General features: G+C 36.7%; 1 protein-coding gene and 1 non-coding gene across 2 annotated transcripts in view; one reads left to right on the forward strand and one right to left on the reverse strand.

The window, feature by feature from the left end:
* Positions 1 to 17,713, forward strand: part of HCN1 (hyperpolarization activated cyclic nucleotide gated potassium channel 1) — a 447,227-nt gene that overhangs the window by 57,703 nt on the left and 371,811 nt on the right.
* Positions 13,344 to 13,416, reverse strand: TRNAS-GGA (transfer RNA serine (anticodon GGA)). The gene has a single exon. It is a non-coding gene; the product is annotated as a tRNA-Ser (tRNA).

Here is a 17,713-nt window from a genome sequence, read left to right on the forward strand (position 1 = left end):
GCATGTGTCACAGCTCAGGTTTGGAAAGCCTTCCTTTTCCGAAGGATTATTCATTATTCATTTAATGCTCAAACACCTCTGAAAATATTCTACATTGAGGGACTATGCTATAATGGTCAGTACTTTGACTCTGAACAGTTCTACTATCTCTGCTTGCATTTGTTCATGCTCATAGTCTGGTTGTGAATTCTCCTGTATGCATTTCTTTTCTTTACCTGGGCATAAACGTCTGTAGGGAACATCAGTGTCAACTTTTTGCCCTTGAATCTCCTTGTACCATAGTCCAGAGTTCTAAACACAATCGGTTGTCCAGGCATACATATCCGCTGAACACATGGCAGTCCTCCATGGTCTAAATTCATTAAATAATTGCAAAAGAAAATTAATTCTTCCCTCCCAAGCATATACTGAGTGCTTCTATATGCAGATGCTACACATGAGAATACAAAGCATACCCCAGCTTTGTAGGAAAAAGAGACATGTGAGAAAATAATCACAGATGGTGTGGTAAGTGATGGCATAAAAGAGGGAGTGAACAATTACAGCTGATTTTTTGCAGAAGAAAGCTTCAGTTCAGTTCAGTTCAGTTCAGTCGCTCAGTCGTGTCCGACTCTTTGCGACCCCATGAATCACAGCACGCCAGGCCTCCCTGTCCATCACCAACTCCCGGAGTTCACTCAGACTCACGTCCATCGAGTCGGTGATGCCATCCAGCCATCTCATCCTCTGCCGTTCCCTTCTCCTCCTGCCCTCAATCCCTCCCAGCATCAGAGTCTTTTCCAATGAGTCAACTCTTCTGATGAGGTGGCCAAAGTACTGAAGTTTCAGCTTCAGCATCATTCCCTCCAAAGAAATCCCAGGGCTGACCTCCTTCAGAATGGACTGGTTGGATCTCTTTGCAGGGATACTCAAAACTGAGTTTTGAAGCTGGAGCCTGGATTACCAAGATGAGAAACATGGGACAGAGGAGTGCAGTCAGTGAGACATGAAGCACAAGCAGTCAGCACAGTTCTGCGTCTCCAGAGTCTGGGTTGCAAAGGCAGTGATTTTGGAGGTATAGGCAGGAATTTGTGCTGAGGACCGGCTCAACCAGTAAGGTGTCATTGAGGCTTTAGAGGCAGGGAGTTTGCATTTTAAAATGCTGCAGAGTGAAGAGGACTGGAGACAACTGAGGCTAGAACTAATAATATCAGTTAAGAGAGAGATTTATCACACAGTTGCATTTTTTATATATAGCCAGCATCAGGCAGGATGCTTTTTAGATAGTTAAAAGGAGGTTTATCTTTGCCAAATATTCTTGCCACTGAAATATTTATATCAAATAAAATATGATAAGACCTTACATGAGTTGTAGTGTTCTACAATTTAAGTATTGATATTTGATGTAGTTAATAATCATTAATATAATAATATATTAACAGTATGTTTATATACTTTTATTATTGATACAATTATACTTGAGATTTTTATTTCATACCACCAGAAACATGGTGGTGTAAAATGGATCTTATGCTCAAAATTAGCACTTATGGATGTTTATTCAAATTGTACCTTCTATTTTCTATTTATTCTAGGGAGAAATACTCAAAGTGACTTGCTTATGCCTACAACCTTAAATTCTAATATTTTAATCTTAGGAAATGAGATACATGGAAATTATTTTAAATATTTAAATTGATGTATGCCTATAATATTTATAAGTATGAGATTCATTATGTCATCTTTCTCAGATTAGTGCATCAACTAACAAAAATATTATTGTGTTTGTGTGAGTTGCCAAATATTTTTTGCAGGCAGATATTGATTCTGCTGAAGACCACTAGGTGTCCTCTATTGGTTGTTTTACTTCGGGGTTCTATATTTGTAAATACCAAAACTATCTTCTCTTGAAATTATTCATTTATACTCTCTTAGAATCACCTAATTACTTGTCTATTTATGTTTAGATAAAATGCATGGCAGTGGATATTCACATATGTAAAGATGATTTCTCTGTATTTATACTTTCTCCTCAGGTTAAAGAAAGAGTTTGTTTGTTCTCTAAAAATAATTATTTCAAGAGAATTGTTTTCAACGTTACCGTATATTTTTTAAGAGGATATTTTAGCAGATCCTCTGGAGTTCTAAAGTACTGTATGATGAGTTCTATTTGGATAGGCAGTATTATTAAGTCTAGACAAATAAAAAGAAGTTGACGAAGTATGTGTTGGTGTATGTATATGTGTGTGTGTTAGGGGTGAGATATATGCTTTTATGAATGCTTTTTGGCTAGAACCCTGAAGCTAATATGTATAATACTGATGCTTTTGATATGGAAATATCAGTTTAATGCTAAAATATAAGATCAATTTTGAAATGTCCAGGGTCCTATTTTAAGATTAAAATATCAGAATTTCTTAATGCCCCATCATTGCCCAATCTGTGTTCCTGTTTTGCATGTGTTTGTATGCTCCCATTGCTATATGTTGATAACTAGACTTGTAACCCAAACTTCCAAATTATGTATCCCTAAGTCTAAGTGAACTCCGAGAGATGGTGATGGACAGGGAGGCCTGGCGTGCTGCAATTCTTGGGGTCGCAAAGAGTTGGACAAGACTGAGCAACTGAACTGAACTGAACTGAACTGAAGCTTCAAAATTTACATGAGATAAAAATATAAAATAAAAAATATAAAAATATCTCATGAACCCCTCAAGCTCAGTATGTCCATTTCTGCTTCAGGTCTCCTCCATCTCTCATTTCTTGTTTCTCAATTCAGAAATCCAAGAGGTATCCTTGACTTCTCTGCTTTCATTCTCCATAGTTAACAGTAACCAAGTTCTCCTGGTTCTGCTTCTTGGAATGTGGTCTGAATTATAATATTCCTTCACTCAGTCCTCTCTGTCACCATCCTAGTCCAAGCCAATATCAGTCATTTCTTATTTGCATTTTCCTAGTAGAGTCATTATTAGGTTTAAAAATTCTCTCTTGCTTGTCCTCCAGGGGCCTCAAAAGTGATATTTTTGAAGAGCATATTTTACCATATCTTCCACCTGCTGAAAATATTTCTATGACAATTCCATAATTCAAGATCCTTTGAAATCTGAGTCTTCCCCACATCAGCCTGGAAAACTACTTTCTCATTAATTTTTAACTAGGCTGAACATATTTATGTTTATCATATATGCTTTTTTAAGGCCTTTACAAGTGTTCACTTTTTCTAGAACTTTGTTCCTTTGGCCGACCCCAATTCGTCCATCACATTTTGTTCCTTTGACTTTGCCTTTAACTTAAGATACCCTAAGGTGGAATTAGTGAATTTCTCAGGTAGCGTTATTTCCATCTGTAATGTGCTGGCATACCCCTATGCTTTTTGCTTTCATTCTTCACCTTTGTAATTTCTCTTAAACCTTGCCTTCCCAACTATCTATTAAACTCCAGAAGGGCAGAAACCACAGACTTCATGTGTTTTTAGCTGCTGGCTTCATGTCTGGAAAATAATGGGGCACAAGAGTACTTACTAAATGAGTTAAATTATGACCTCAAGGGAATTTCAATTCAGCAAATGTAAACAAACATAAGAAAAACAGTAGAGTGTCTTAAATCTAAAACTGGAGATTTTTATAGACGAAAAACAAAACCAAAAATGTGCTATGAGAGTGTGATAGAGGGTAGAGGAGAAGCTCCAAATTAAATAAGGCATCCTGATAAAATTGGCCACTTTGGAAAACCCAGCTTGAAAGTATATGTCCTTCCAAATGGGATAGGCCTGGGAAATATTCCAAGGGAATTGAGAAATCATGGATGAATTCAATCTAGCTCATCATTTATGGGGATAATAATGATTTTCTGCTCAGTCTCTCAGAAGGGCTTTGAGGTTCAAATGATATGTTACTGTTGAACATACTTACAGACTCTAAGGTTTATAGAAATGTGCATTATTGTTGTCATAAAAGTCCCCACTAGTTTAAAATAAGTAAAATTTCAACAGAGAGTTCAGTAGTGTGCTTACTGCTTTTCCAAGTACTGGAAGCACTATAAATACATTATTTCTTTCCAATATATACCTAGTAAAAATTTGCAGCAGTAAATGAATCAGGCTAATTTAGGACAAAGCACATTCAGCCTTTCATTTCTCCAGAATTTCTGGAGAACTGTCTCAGTTTTCTGTTTCACTGTGTATGTCGACACAGCATGTATTACTTCTACTGCTATTTTAGACTCATCTGGGTGCTGTTAGAGTGCAAACTGGGATGCGGTTGTTTCCTGAGTAGTGGATCCAAAATTTGTAATGTGATTCTGTTTTAAACTTGAATTCTAGTTCAACTGCCAGAGTGTTTCATAAAAACACCTTGCTGTAGATTGTGTTACTTTAATTATCTGGTAACGATCTTAGCTGAAGAGGTCACTTTGCTTAGCCTTGTATTCTGTGATGCATGTATCTACAAAAGGGGAGATGTGAAGAGACATGACATAATTGGAAAATGGTACAGTGAAACCCGAGAATGTTTTGTTGTTGCAAATAATGAGGCGAAATTAAGCTGATCTCTAAAGGGAATGTTAAGAGTAATTATCTACCCATAGACGGAAAACATGTGCTTTTTATTGTCCGTTTCTGACAAATCAGTCTTTTACTTTAGTCAGATACAACGTCAAAGTGTTTTTTATTAATTAGAAATATTTTAGAAAACAAAGTTATGCTCGCATTATGTCAAAAGTAGTAGTTGATTCAGATTTCATTGGACAAACCATAGTATTGAAATATATGAGAAATTGTCACAGAAAGTCACTTTTATAAGATATTATTACTGTGTTATGAAGCCTCTAGAATAAATAAAATTAGAGCCCTTGAATTGTACTGAGCAATGGATGAGCAAGACCTACTTTGACTTTTCTTTCTATCTTGCTGATGTATGCACTTTATTTTGTGTTAGAGAAGTCATGTCTTAGTGTGAAAGGGAAATACATTTGGTTGGTTATGTAATTCTGGTGGCTATTTTGAGTTAAGTCTGCCATTTAGGCCATATTAAAGAAAAAAAAAGACAAAATCTTTTTCTTATTGCATCTTAAAGTGAAAGTAGACATTGAGTAAGGATTCTAGAAACTAGTCCCAGGATTCGTATTATTTAAAGCAGTTGTGAAGGAAGAAAATACTAGCTATTTTGAGATAATCATTATCTGTCAGGAGTGGTGGACTCAAAATGGTTTCCGTTAAGGATGGTGATGCTTCCCTCGTGGCTCAGACGGTAAAGTGTCTGCCTGCAATGCAGGAGACCAGGGTTCTAGCCCTGGGTTGGGAAGATCCCCTGGAGAAGGAAATGGCAATCCACTCCAGTATTCTTGCCTGGAAAATCCCATGGATGAAGGAGCCTGGTGGGCTACAGTCCATGGGGTAGCAAAGAGTCAGATACGACTGAGTGACTTCACGTCATCATCATCAAGGTTGGTCATCGGTGGGAATATTTGCAATGATATGCAGATTATTCCAATGTGCTGCATTTTTTGTTGTTACTGGTGTAGGATATGAGCTGAGTAAACATATGAAACAAAAGAAGTTCAGCTGAATGGAGATGAAAATCAAGATTACCTTGCACAAGTCGTTTCTAGACACTTATATCATGGGAAAAAAATGAGGATAACAGCTTCTACTTAGGTCATATGGTTGTTTTAATAATCAAAAAGAACATTCATGTGAAAATGCTTTGTAAACTCTAAAACTGAAAATGTAGAGAATAGTAATGTACTATATAATTAGACAGTCATATTATTTTACTATTTTTCCCACAGACTCTCTCTCTAAAAAAAAAAGAAATTCCTATCTTCCTCTATATTTGACATCATACCAGAGTGTAAGGGGGGAATTTGAATTGTGATAGTGTGTAAAATCTAATGTAGATAGACTGAGAATCCAGGAGTTGTTAACTCTCTAATAATATCTAATTGAAGTGTTTGGGGAATCAACTAATTTTGTGGAGGCTGCACTCTCTTTAGTATGGGAAGCAGTTCTTCACTGTGTAAAACTATTAATCTCTTGATACAGATAAATGTTCAGAGCAATTCCTTCCAACTGACTGACACTGAATCACAAGCATTCAAGTTCACAGATTTTTATAATACTGTGAAATTAAAAATGCTTCTCCAATTTTAGTCAATATGAAATACAAACTTAGATAGTCCTTAATCTGGTGGAGGATTACCCCTTTTCCCTGGCATGTTTGTTGTAGAAGCAGAATAATTTTCTAGCTCAATAATTGGTTGTTGTGCAGTCACTAAGTTGTATTGACTCTGCAGTCCTACGGACTACAGAATGTCAGGCTCCCCTGTATTTGTTAGAAAAGAGTTATTGAAGAACTTCTGCCAATAGAGTTATAATATATATATTAGAATAATACTAGAATGTGAATGGATTCAAAAGTTATATGTGTATTTATTACTGACATGCAAAGCCAAGTTATGTATAGTGAACTCTATAAGTTTTAAGTGACTCGTTTTCTGTTTCCAGACGTACTTTGGGAATTGTGACATTAATGACTAAAATTTAACCATTGGGGAATGATTCATTTTTGTTCCTTCAAGAATATTTTATAGAACTTCAAGTAAGTAGTTTAAGCCATTACCAGGTAATATTTTAGTAGGCTCTTGCTTGTCAGGTAGTGAGAAAAATTCTCAAGTTGTTGAATAATTCTTAAAAAAAAATAGGTGTATGAATATGAATTTTGTGACTTGAATGAGAGGTGCATTGTCATGAGAGGGGTTCTCCCTCGTGTGAGAAGTTTAGTTGGGCTGCAGGGGAGAAAGACAACAGAAAGTGATTGGAAAAAAAAAAAAAAACAGTTTTGCTGAAGTCTCCTTGTTGCCAAATTACCAGTTTTTGCCTAGTGTTGGAGATAAATGCAGAGAAGGCAATGGCACCCGACTCCAGCACTCTTGCCTGGAAAATCCCATGAGTGGAGGAGCCTGGTGGGCTGCCATCTCTGGGGTCGCACAGAGTCGGACACGACTGAAGCGACTTAGCAGCAGCAGCAGCAGGAGATAAATGTGTTAATGTTTCCAAGTCTTATTGCTGGGAATTTTACCAACTAAATCATCCATCCCCCTTTCCATTTAGTTGACTTGTTATTTCTGATGTTCCAAAAATCTCCTGTGTCTTGAAATTAGAAGATGACTCTGTGGTTTCAGATGAAAAGATTTTTAGTTAGCACATGTCCTAGAAACATTCTACTGTTTTTGAAAGAATTCTATTTAGTAGCACGTTTCTTAAGTGTATGATTCTGTACTTCCAATTAAACATTGTGAGTGTAATCACATACCATTCTAAAAAAAATAAGAGACTATATAATTAAATACTTTGCTGATTCCTCATTTGTGAGCTTCATATCTTTATATTATTATCAGATGTAGTATGTAATATAAATCAATTGGCTGCCAACCAGATGCTGAGTACTCTACTACATACAGGAATAGAAAAATGGATAATCGACGACTTTTGCTAGATATTTTTGTAATCTAGTGGAAGAATTAGAAAAGGAAATAAACAATTGTAACATATCTATTAGAAATTGTTGAATGGGATATTCTGAGTAAAATTGTAAGACAGCATCTCAGGCACAAAGAACTCCACAGTCAATTAATTCACTAAGTCTGCTAAAAGAGCAGGAGTGGGGAATGTTGGTGTCTGAGTTAGATATCTATTCTCCTTTGATTAATAAGTGGAAATAAAGCTGTAAAATGCCATGCCATTTAAAATTTGTTGAGTTTTACAGGCAGTAAAAGCAATTTTATTTATTAATAAAATAATATCAATACTGTGTTGAGATTGCAAAATTACTTCCCATTACTGGACTATGAAATATTTTCATAACATTCAAACTGTACACATTTATGAAAGATTTATAAATGTAGAGAACTTTTTAGGAAGCAAAAAGAACATTATACTTAAATTTCATACATAGCATTATAAACTCTTTAATTAGTGAGAGAATTTAACAGAAAGAACCTAGTTTCTCACTCATTTACTCTCTTGTTCTCTTTTCTATAGTATGGATGCTTTTGCACAGACTCCTAACCAGAAAATGTTAATATGCAAGATCAAACATATCAAAATTAATTTTTTTTTTACTCCATGTGGATCTTCAGATAATAATTTATTTTATTCAGTTATTTTATTTAATGTGGAGAGGAAATGCTTCAGGTTAAAAATACAATTTAAATGTGAAAAAATTTCACAGCTATTTATAAACATTTTTTCCCAAATTATGCTGCTAACAGTTTCTTAAAGGAAAGAAACATAATAATTTCCTTGTAGTTCAGTCATGTAAGCATGTTTTCATTAGCAAAAAACAATCAAGATGTCCTCAGATTTGGGAGAGGATTTCCTTAGAAGTGTTTCCCTCATGCTCTGAGATTTTAGAAATCATATTCAGTATTCCCCAGTGTGTGGTCTCTGAGTTATTAATGGTTTTATGGAGACAAAATTTTTTTTTTTTAATGTTGAGATGTTATCACTTGGCCCTAGATATCTTAGCAGCTTCTTAGAGTCTTAGTGGAGAATTCAATGATTCGCCTCAAAGTGATATATATATATATATATATATATAAAACTTTCTATGATTCTTTGGCCAAAATCTGTCACATAACCTCACCTAGCCACCAGAAGTCAAGAAGAGCAATCTTACTATGCACATGGGAGGCAATGAGCTGGAGCTATTTGCATATTAGTATTGCTTAAGGAGTCGGAAGAGCTGAGAGATAGAGACAGAATAGTCTGGAATGGCCTATGGCTAACTTGCATATAAACTTGGATCTATTATATTAAAAATAAAATTGTGAGTCTACTTGATCATCTGGTTTTTCTTTCAACAATCTTTCCGGTCTTAAATAAACAACCTTTTAGGTAGTGAATAATGCCATTATGGAGAAAACATGTTGTGTGATCGCTCACCTACAGCCAGACATCCTGGAGTGTGAAGTCAAGTGAGCATTAGGAAGCATTACTATGAACAAAGCTAGTGGAGGTGATGGAATTCCAGCTGAGTTATTTCAAATCCTAAAAGATGATGCTGTTAAAGTGCTGCACTCATTATGTCAGCAAATTTGGAAAACTCAACAGTGGTCACAAGACTTGAAAAGGTCAGTGTTCATTCCAATCCCAAAGAAAAGCAATGCCAAAAAATGTTCCAAATACTGTACAATTGCGTTCATTTCACATGCTAGCCAGGTTATGCTCAAAATCCTTCAAGCTAGGCTTTAGCAGCACTTGATCTGGAGAACTTCCAGATGTACATAGTAGGATTGTTATGTCCTCTTGATGAATTACTCTCTTGAGCACCATAAAATGACCCTTTTTATCTCTGATATATACTTTGACATTAATATAGCCATTCCATCTTTATATGATTAATATTTGTATGGTATATATTTTTCCATGTTTTATTTTCAATCTGTTTTTACTTTAAAGAGAATGTTTTGTGTACAGTTTTGAATCTTACTTTTCCCCAATTCTCTCCCCTTTTTATATTTAGTATTTTGTACGACTCTGATCTCAACTACTGAATTAGTGACTATTGTGTGTTAATGTTAGTTGCTCAGTCATGCCTGACTCTTTAAGACCCTGTGAACTGTAGCCCATCAGGTTCCTCTGTCCAGGGAGTTTTCCAGGAAAGAATACTGGAGTGGGTTGCCATTCCCTCCACCAGAATTAGAAACTATACTTCAGTACTTTTCCCAATACTTGTTCTGAGGTTTACAGTATATATCTTTAGATTATCACAGTCTACATTCACAAAATATTATACATTTTTACATTTGGGCTGAGAAATTTAAAACAGTATATTTTCATTGTCTCCTTGCTGGCCTTTGTGCTGTTTTTTTCATATAATTTATCTCTATGTTTGTTATCAATGCCCAAATACATTGAAATTATTTTTGTTCCAAACAGATAATTATATTTTAAAATATTTTTTTAATGAATTTAAAAATGCCTGTTTTATGACTTCTCTTGCCATTGCCTTGTGTAGATCCAGATTTCCCTCTGGTATCATTTTCCTTCTCTGTGGCAGAACTTTCATTTCTTGTGGTGCTCATCTACCATTGATGAATTTTCTTAACATTCATATGCCTGATATTATTTGTCTTGATATTTGAAGAGTATTTTTTCTGCATAAAGGAGTCTAAGGAGATTTTTTTTTCTCTTAGTACTATGAAGATATTAGTTTATTTTTTTTTCCTGCATACGTTGTTTCTGATAAGTCTGATGTCACTTTTTTCTTTGTTCTACTGTGTGTAATAAGACTTTTTCCTCCAGCTGGTTTTAAGATTTTCTCTTTAGCTTTGCTGTTCAACAATTTGATTTTTAAGTGATTTAATATGGTTTTCCTCATGTTTCTTCTGCTTGATATTTGTTGAGTGCCTTTGATCTGTGTGTTTCTAGTTTTCATAAATTTGTAAAAATGTCGGCCATTATTTCTTCATAGAGTTTCTGTTTCCTCTACGCTTTTTTGAGAAAATTTCCTGGTTTTTGTGGTGACTTCACATGCATGTCCTGGGCTCAAAGACTCATTGAAGGGTCCTTCTGCAGATCTTGGTGCTTTGCTCTGTACAGCTCCTTTGTCTCCGGTATTTTGACTCATAAGTTCCAGCTACCATGACCTTCCTATCTCTATACTTTGTCTCTCAACTCCACAAGACCACTAAGCTCTATCTTGGTTTCTTTTAACTGTACTCTCCCGTAGAACTCACTCTAGGCAGGGAGCTGGTGCTTCCCCTTCTGGGAGTTATTCTTCTGCATTGCCTGTGATCCAGTATCTGAAAACCATTATTTTCATAGTTTGTCAGGTTTTGTAGTTGGTTAAAGCAGGAAGGGAACCTGGTCCTTGTTATTCCATTTTGGTCAAAAACAGGATGATATGCCTTGTTTCAAAATTGAAAAAAATCATATTTTATAGAGAGATTTTTGATTTCAGAGATGGGTATGATATGTGTGTGTGGTAAGTCACTTCAGTCATATCTGACTCTTTGCAACCCTATGGACCATAGCCTGCCAAGCTCCTCTGTCCATGGGATTCTCCAGGCAAGAGTACTGGAGTGGGTTGCTGTTTCCTTCTTCAGGGGATTTTCCTGACCCAAGGATGGAACCTGTGTCTCTTAAGTTTCCTACATTGGGAGGAGGGTTCTTTCCCATTAGTACTCTTAGTACATTTTCTGTGCCACATATTTATTCTTCTATTCATATACCATTTTTTTTTCTTTTGATATATTTCAAAGGTAACTGCAAACCACAGTTTTTCACAGTCTTCTTCCTCCAACTGTTTTAGCATGCATCAAATGCTCCATCTTTAAGCTCTCAATTTTGTACATGTACTATAACATATAAAATGCTTTCCCTGATATAGTATAGTTTATAGCATAACAAAAGTAAAAATGATCAGATAACATAAATAAAATTGTGAACATTAAGTAACCTTAAAAAGTTCAAATATGCATTTTAGTAACAATTGTTCCACCATGATTATGTTTATCCAACAATCATACTTTTAATGCCTTTAGTTTCTTTAACCTTTAGTGATTTTTATGATTAAATTAGTGGGACTGTCTTTAGATTGGAACATATTCTTAGCATCCTTTCGGTCTTGGTTATTTCCCCTCTGGAAAGAAGAGGTTAAATTGGGTGATCTTAAGTATCTTTTTTAGGCCTGGAATTCCCTGACCCTCATACTTGTCCTCCCAACTCCTCAGATGCACTCTGCTATGATTTGTGAAAGCAAACAATTTGAATTTTTTTCAAACTAGTATTCTTTATGTCTGTATTCAAAATGTATTTAGTTGGAGGAGTAAGAAAATGATTTTCTACTAGTAAACATTTATTTCTTGCTTATTAACACATTTCTAGTCACCAAATATGTTTACAAAAATACAGAAAAAACTTTTGTGACTTTTCTATAGCTTAAAAAAAATTTGCTTTACCTTTTGTGACTTTTTTCAAAGTAGATGATTTCTTGAGAGCATGTGAAAGGTTCACAGTGTAGAAAATAAAACACTAGTAGTGATAAGTAGGGCTTCCCTAGTAGCTCAGCTGATGAATCCACCTGCAATGAGGAAGACCCTGGTTCGATTCCTGGGTTGGTAAGATCCCCTGGAGAAGGGATAGGCTACCCACTCCAGTATTCTTGGGCTTCCCTGATGACTCAGACAGTAAAGAATCTGCCCACAATCTGGGAGATCTGGGTTCAATCCCTGGGTAGGGAAGAGCCTCTGGAGGAGGGCATGGCAACCTACTCCAGTATTCTTGCCTAAAGAATCCCTATGGACAGAGGAGTCTGGCAGGCTGTAGTCCATGGGGTCTCAGAAAGTCAGATACGACTGAGTGACTAAGCGAAATACACAGCACAGTAACAAATATTCTCAATAAGTAGTGTCATGGCCTCTGTGATTCCAGTGTGAGCTTTCAGTGGTCTGCAAGCACATGTGTGCCATATATAAAATAGTCTTTATGTTAGGAAGACACTAACCTGTTCAGTTTTTGTTGTTGTTTATTTAACAAGCTCAAGTTGTATCCCTATCTTAACAGTATAGGGTCAACTTTTATTTCATCAAGTCAAGTAAAAAATTAAGTTTGAAAACACAAGTTGTCTGGCATTTTATTGCATATTTATGCCAAAAAGTTTCTAGTGCTTCTTATTAACTGAAGTGTCCAAGAAGTTGCTACTTTGCCCATTCTCTATTGTAATGTGACAACCCATATATTATTCTTTTTTCCTCAGTACTCTAATAGGTTCTATAAATAAAGTGTGATATACTTAGATAAAGGTATTTAAAATTTCACAAATAAACAGAATAAAAGGTTTATAAAACCAAGGAATGATAATACTTTCAGGAAATATTACATTTGGCCTTTTGGTATGACCTTAATATGTACACATACTCTTGGGAAATGGAAATCAGGAAATTATAATACCTTCTTTGCCACTCAAAGTAAATGTAATTTTTCTGTCATGTCCATTTTACCTAGAGTTACACATTATATTCATAGATAAAAGTATACATGAAAGACTATATCTGTCTTGACTGTGCACCCTAAAACTGGTGGTTCTAGATTTTATTTCATAGACAATCTATTTTTTCTCAGAGCTTGTGTGTGGTTAAAAAGTAGTCATGTTAGTTTTTATTTTGACAGTAAGTCACTTAAAAAATCTACAATCTACTATAATTACAATTTCTCATTACAGTAGAAATACAGTGAAGTGAAGTTGCTCAGTCGTGTCCGACTCTTTGTTACCCCATGGACTATAGCCTACCAGGTTCCTCCCTTCATGGGATTCTCCAGGCAAGAGTACTGGAGTGGGTTGCCATTTCCTTCTCCAGGGGATCTTCCTGACCCAGGGATCGAACCTGGGTCTCCAGCATTCCAGGCAGATGCTTTAACCTCTGAGCCACCAGGGAAGCCCAGAAATATAAGAAGCCATGATGAATAGCTAACAAAAAATTCTTGCTTCCCCAGGTCAGTGAAAATAGCCACCATGGCTCCTCCTGGTCCACAGAGGAGCCTTTGGAGTGATGGCTCAGTCTAAAGTGAATCATCAAGAGGCTGAGAGACAACTTCATGCATCCTTTTCACATGATAGAAACAATCATATGCAATCATATCCCAATTGTTCTGGGAAAGAAATGACACATGTGTAACTTAGTAAGAAGACATTCCTTCTAGTGACTTGGAATAATAAATGGCTGATTTTGCAGGTTCTACATTTCAATGTCAGTTACCAAAAAGAAACCTGTCATTTAGAGAGGAAGAATAAAATGAAATCAGAATTACTAGAATTACAGAATTGTATTCCTCCTGCCTGAAGGCACAGTCATCTTATTTAGCATCAGTTCTTAAGCATTTGACTTTGAGAAATCTATTTGAAGTAGAAGTGTAGGCAAATAGATACACCCTGTTTGTCATTTATGCACATATATATGTTATATGCATACATGGCATATGGCATATATAAGCATATATTTATATATTGTGTACATATTAATGCCTTTTCTGATAGGTTGTTTTAACTTTCTTTTCCAAATTGGATCTTGTAACTCCTCTGAGTCCTCTGATTAAAACCTTCCAGTGACTTTATTATAATAAAGTCTGAACATGCCTTACCATGACCTCCAGGACGTTGCATGATCTGACCCCTTGCCTCTCTCTCCAAAATTAGCTTGTATCACTGTCTCCTTTAAAAACTTCCCTGGTGGCTCAGATGGTAAAGAGTCTGCCTACAATGCGGGAGACCCGGGTTCGATCCCTGGGTTGGGAAGATCCTCTGGAGAAGGAAATGGCAACCCACTCCAGTAGTTTTGCCTGGAAAATCCCATGGATGGAGGAGCGTGGTAGGCTATAGTCCATGGGGTTGCAAAGAATCGGACACAACTGAGAGACTTCACTTTCTTTCTTTTCTTTATACTCTCTCCTTTGCAGACTGTTCACTGGCTTCATTAGACTTATTCTTGAAGCTGGATCCTTCATTAGGAATTTTTGTATTGGTTGTATTCTCTGCCTTCCTAAACAACTTGAACGTTATCTTTTCAGAGTGATATTTTGTGAACACATTTAGCTCAAGTTGTTATTCCTCTATATTCATCCTCACAATATTGTGGGTCTTTGCTTCTTGGCACTTAGAATGGTTTTGTTGGGACTTCCTTCCCTGGTGGTCCAGTGGCTAGGACTCCATGCTTCCAATGCAGAGGCTCCAGGTCCCATCTCTGGTTAGATCCCACATGCCCAACTAAAAAGGATCCCGCATGCTGCAATGAAAATTGAAGATCCTGTGTTCTGCAACTAAGGCCTGGTGCAGCCAAAAAAAAAAGAATGGTTTTATGTGTTTCATGACTTATTGCTCTGTGTGTCTCCACCAGGATGTCAGTTGAGAGTATAAACGTCAGCTTTCTCTGTTAGTGTTGAATTCCCAGTGCTTTAGTAGTTCCTGGTAGACAGAGAACACAGTAGTGATTGTTGAAGGATATTTCATGAGAGCAATCACTACTGATGGTGGTATTGAAATGATTTCTACATCAATATTCAGAACTGCTGGTCTAGATGGTCATGTAATTATTTTCAACAAAGAAGCATTATTAGATGTTTATTTGCAATTGGCATGAATAGTCTTTCACAATTATCATAAAATTAATAAATGACAACAATGTCATGTGGCTGATGTACACGATTGTGTCAAAATTCTTTTTCGCTTCTTCTGAGATATGTAACTTTGCTAAGTTTTCATTTCCCAATCTACACAGTAGGAATAATAGATAACTCTTGGGAGCATTGTAAATATTGAATATAATGCATCTGTCATCTCACATGACAGTACTATACGCTATTAGATTAAGCATTTCCATGAGAGAAAAATCAAGGATGATATTTTAGCCCAGAACCTGATGACTCTGAAAACAGATTTTGTGTTAATACTTCCTTATCATCTAAGAGCATGACAGGTTTCTAGCAGAAAGAGGCCTCCTTCCTCCAGGACTGACTCATAGCCTCATCACCACAGTCTGCCTGAAACGTCATCCAGACTAATGGCAGTGTATCCTGGATCCCAGTTTGCCTCTGTAAATGCAAGAATTTTCAGATTACCACATTTCCTCCACCCCATATGTTTCCATGGATGTACCACCCTAACTTCCTCTTGCAACCCTCTCCAACTCCATCCCCGGTACTGTCCACTGGGCCATAGGTATCTACCTCTTTCAAAAAAACTCCTCTGTTCACTTTTTGTTTTCTCAAACTGAAACCTAGTTTTCACTTGAAGACACTGTTTCTCCTGTAGCCCATGCAAGTGGTGATTTTTCTCTTCTGCTTATCCTGGGCCCTGCAAGTGAGAGAGGGTGTTGATCCTCCTCAGTCACACCCCACTCCTCTCCCTCTAGCCAGCTGCTTACTTGACTCCTCTCGCTCACCATGTCCATATCCAATCCACTGAGTCTATTTCAAAATAGATCTGGAATGTGACCATTTCTGAACAATTTCCACCTTTACCGTTCTGTTTCAAGCTATCCTCATCTCCCACTGGAGTTATTGTAGCACCTCCTAAATGTTTTCTTTATTTCTACCCTTGCATCCTGTGGGCTAATTTTTCATATCGCTGTCGGTGCATTCTTTTGAAAACCTAAGCAAACCATGTCACTTCACAGCTCCAAACAATGCAATGGTTTTCAGTCCCATGAAGAGGCCCATGAGGTCCTCCTACATTGTCTGACTCCTTGACTACCCCCTGTAATCTCATCTTTTACTGGAAGGCTCTTTTTACATCCTTCTAGCCACACAGTCAGAGAAGGCAATGGCACCCCACTCCTGTACTCTTGCCTGGAAAATCCATGGACGGAGGAGCCTGGTAGGCTGCAGTCCATGGGGTCACTAAGAGTTGGACATGACTGAGCGACTTCACTTTCACTTTTCACTTTCATGCATTGGAGAAGGAAATGGCAACCCACTCCAGTGTTCTTGCCTGGAGAATCCCAGGGACAGGGGAGCCTGGTGGGCTGCCGTCTCTGGGGTCACACAGAGTTGGACACGCCTGAAGTGACTTAGCAGCAGCAGCAGCAGCAGCCACACAGTACCCCTTCAATATCTAGAACTTTGCCAAGAATGTCCTTCATAGCTTTTGGACCAGCTCTTTCCTCTATCTAGAAAGCTCTTTAACCAGATAAGTCTCTTGTTTTTACTTCTTTCAGGTCTCTGCTCAAGTTATGGGTAGAAGGTCGTTATGAGTGAGCCCTTTTGACTACTGTATATAAAGCATCAATCTTCTGCTCTTTTCTTTATCTATCCTGATCTAATTTTTCTACCTAAAACTTATTACAACTCCCTATATTATATATTTATTTACTTCACTTCCCCTAAAATGAAAGCTCTAGGAGAAAGGAGACTGTTTTTTAACTTATTATTTTGTCCTCTTCACCTAGAGCAATTTTTAGCATCTAGTTGATTTAAATTCATTATTTGTTGAATGAATGTTTAAATTGTCTCATCACTCTTCTGAATTAAAGAAGATGGGATTCTTCATTTTCATCACTAGGAGATGTTTCTCCTATTTACAAAGAATAGCTAACTTTACCAAGTTCTAATGAAATAACAGAGGACGGGCAGAAAATGAATATAGATAATAATATCATAGTAGTTAAGATGCAAGTTTCTTGAAAATTTTGCATTTAACTCAAGAAAAGGACATTATATAACCTATTATCAGAGCTTGGAGGTTTATAAATGGATGAAATCTTACAGGAAAGTAAGACATAAAGAGGCAAAGTGAACTTGTCCAGAATAATGGGACTAATCAGTTGTCAGGCCAGGGTTGCATCTCTGCCTCATTATTTTCTATTCAGAATCCATTCACTCAACAATGAATATTCACTGAGCTCCTACTGAGGGTATGCCGTGGTCAAGGAAACAGACACAAGATCTCCTCTGATGGATCTTAAAGTAGCAAAGGAGATTAATGTTAAAAATATTGAAGTTAAACACGTACATTCTTGGACCGTGTATTGTGAAGGAGGCAGCATCTAAAAAGTTATACATTTATGAGAGGAGACTGATCCAGTCTGAAGGATAAAGTGACCCTTCCCTGGGTAACTGTAATCATGAAAGGAATGGACTTTTGAGGGATGAGGAGGAGCTAGCAAGAGGCAGAGGAACTGATTGTTTTTCTGGCAGAAAGATCAGATCCCTGTTCCTGGAAGAGGCACGAAGGAGCACAGT

Source organism: Budorcas taxicolor, chromosome 20 (genome assembly GCF_023091745.1).
Source record: "Budorcas taxicolor isolate Tak-1 chromosome 20, Takin1.1, whole genome shotgun sequence".
NCBI lineage: Eukaryota > Metazoa > Chordata > Mammalia > Artiodactyla > Bovidae > Budorcas > Budorcas taxicolor.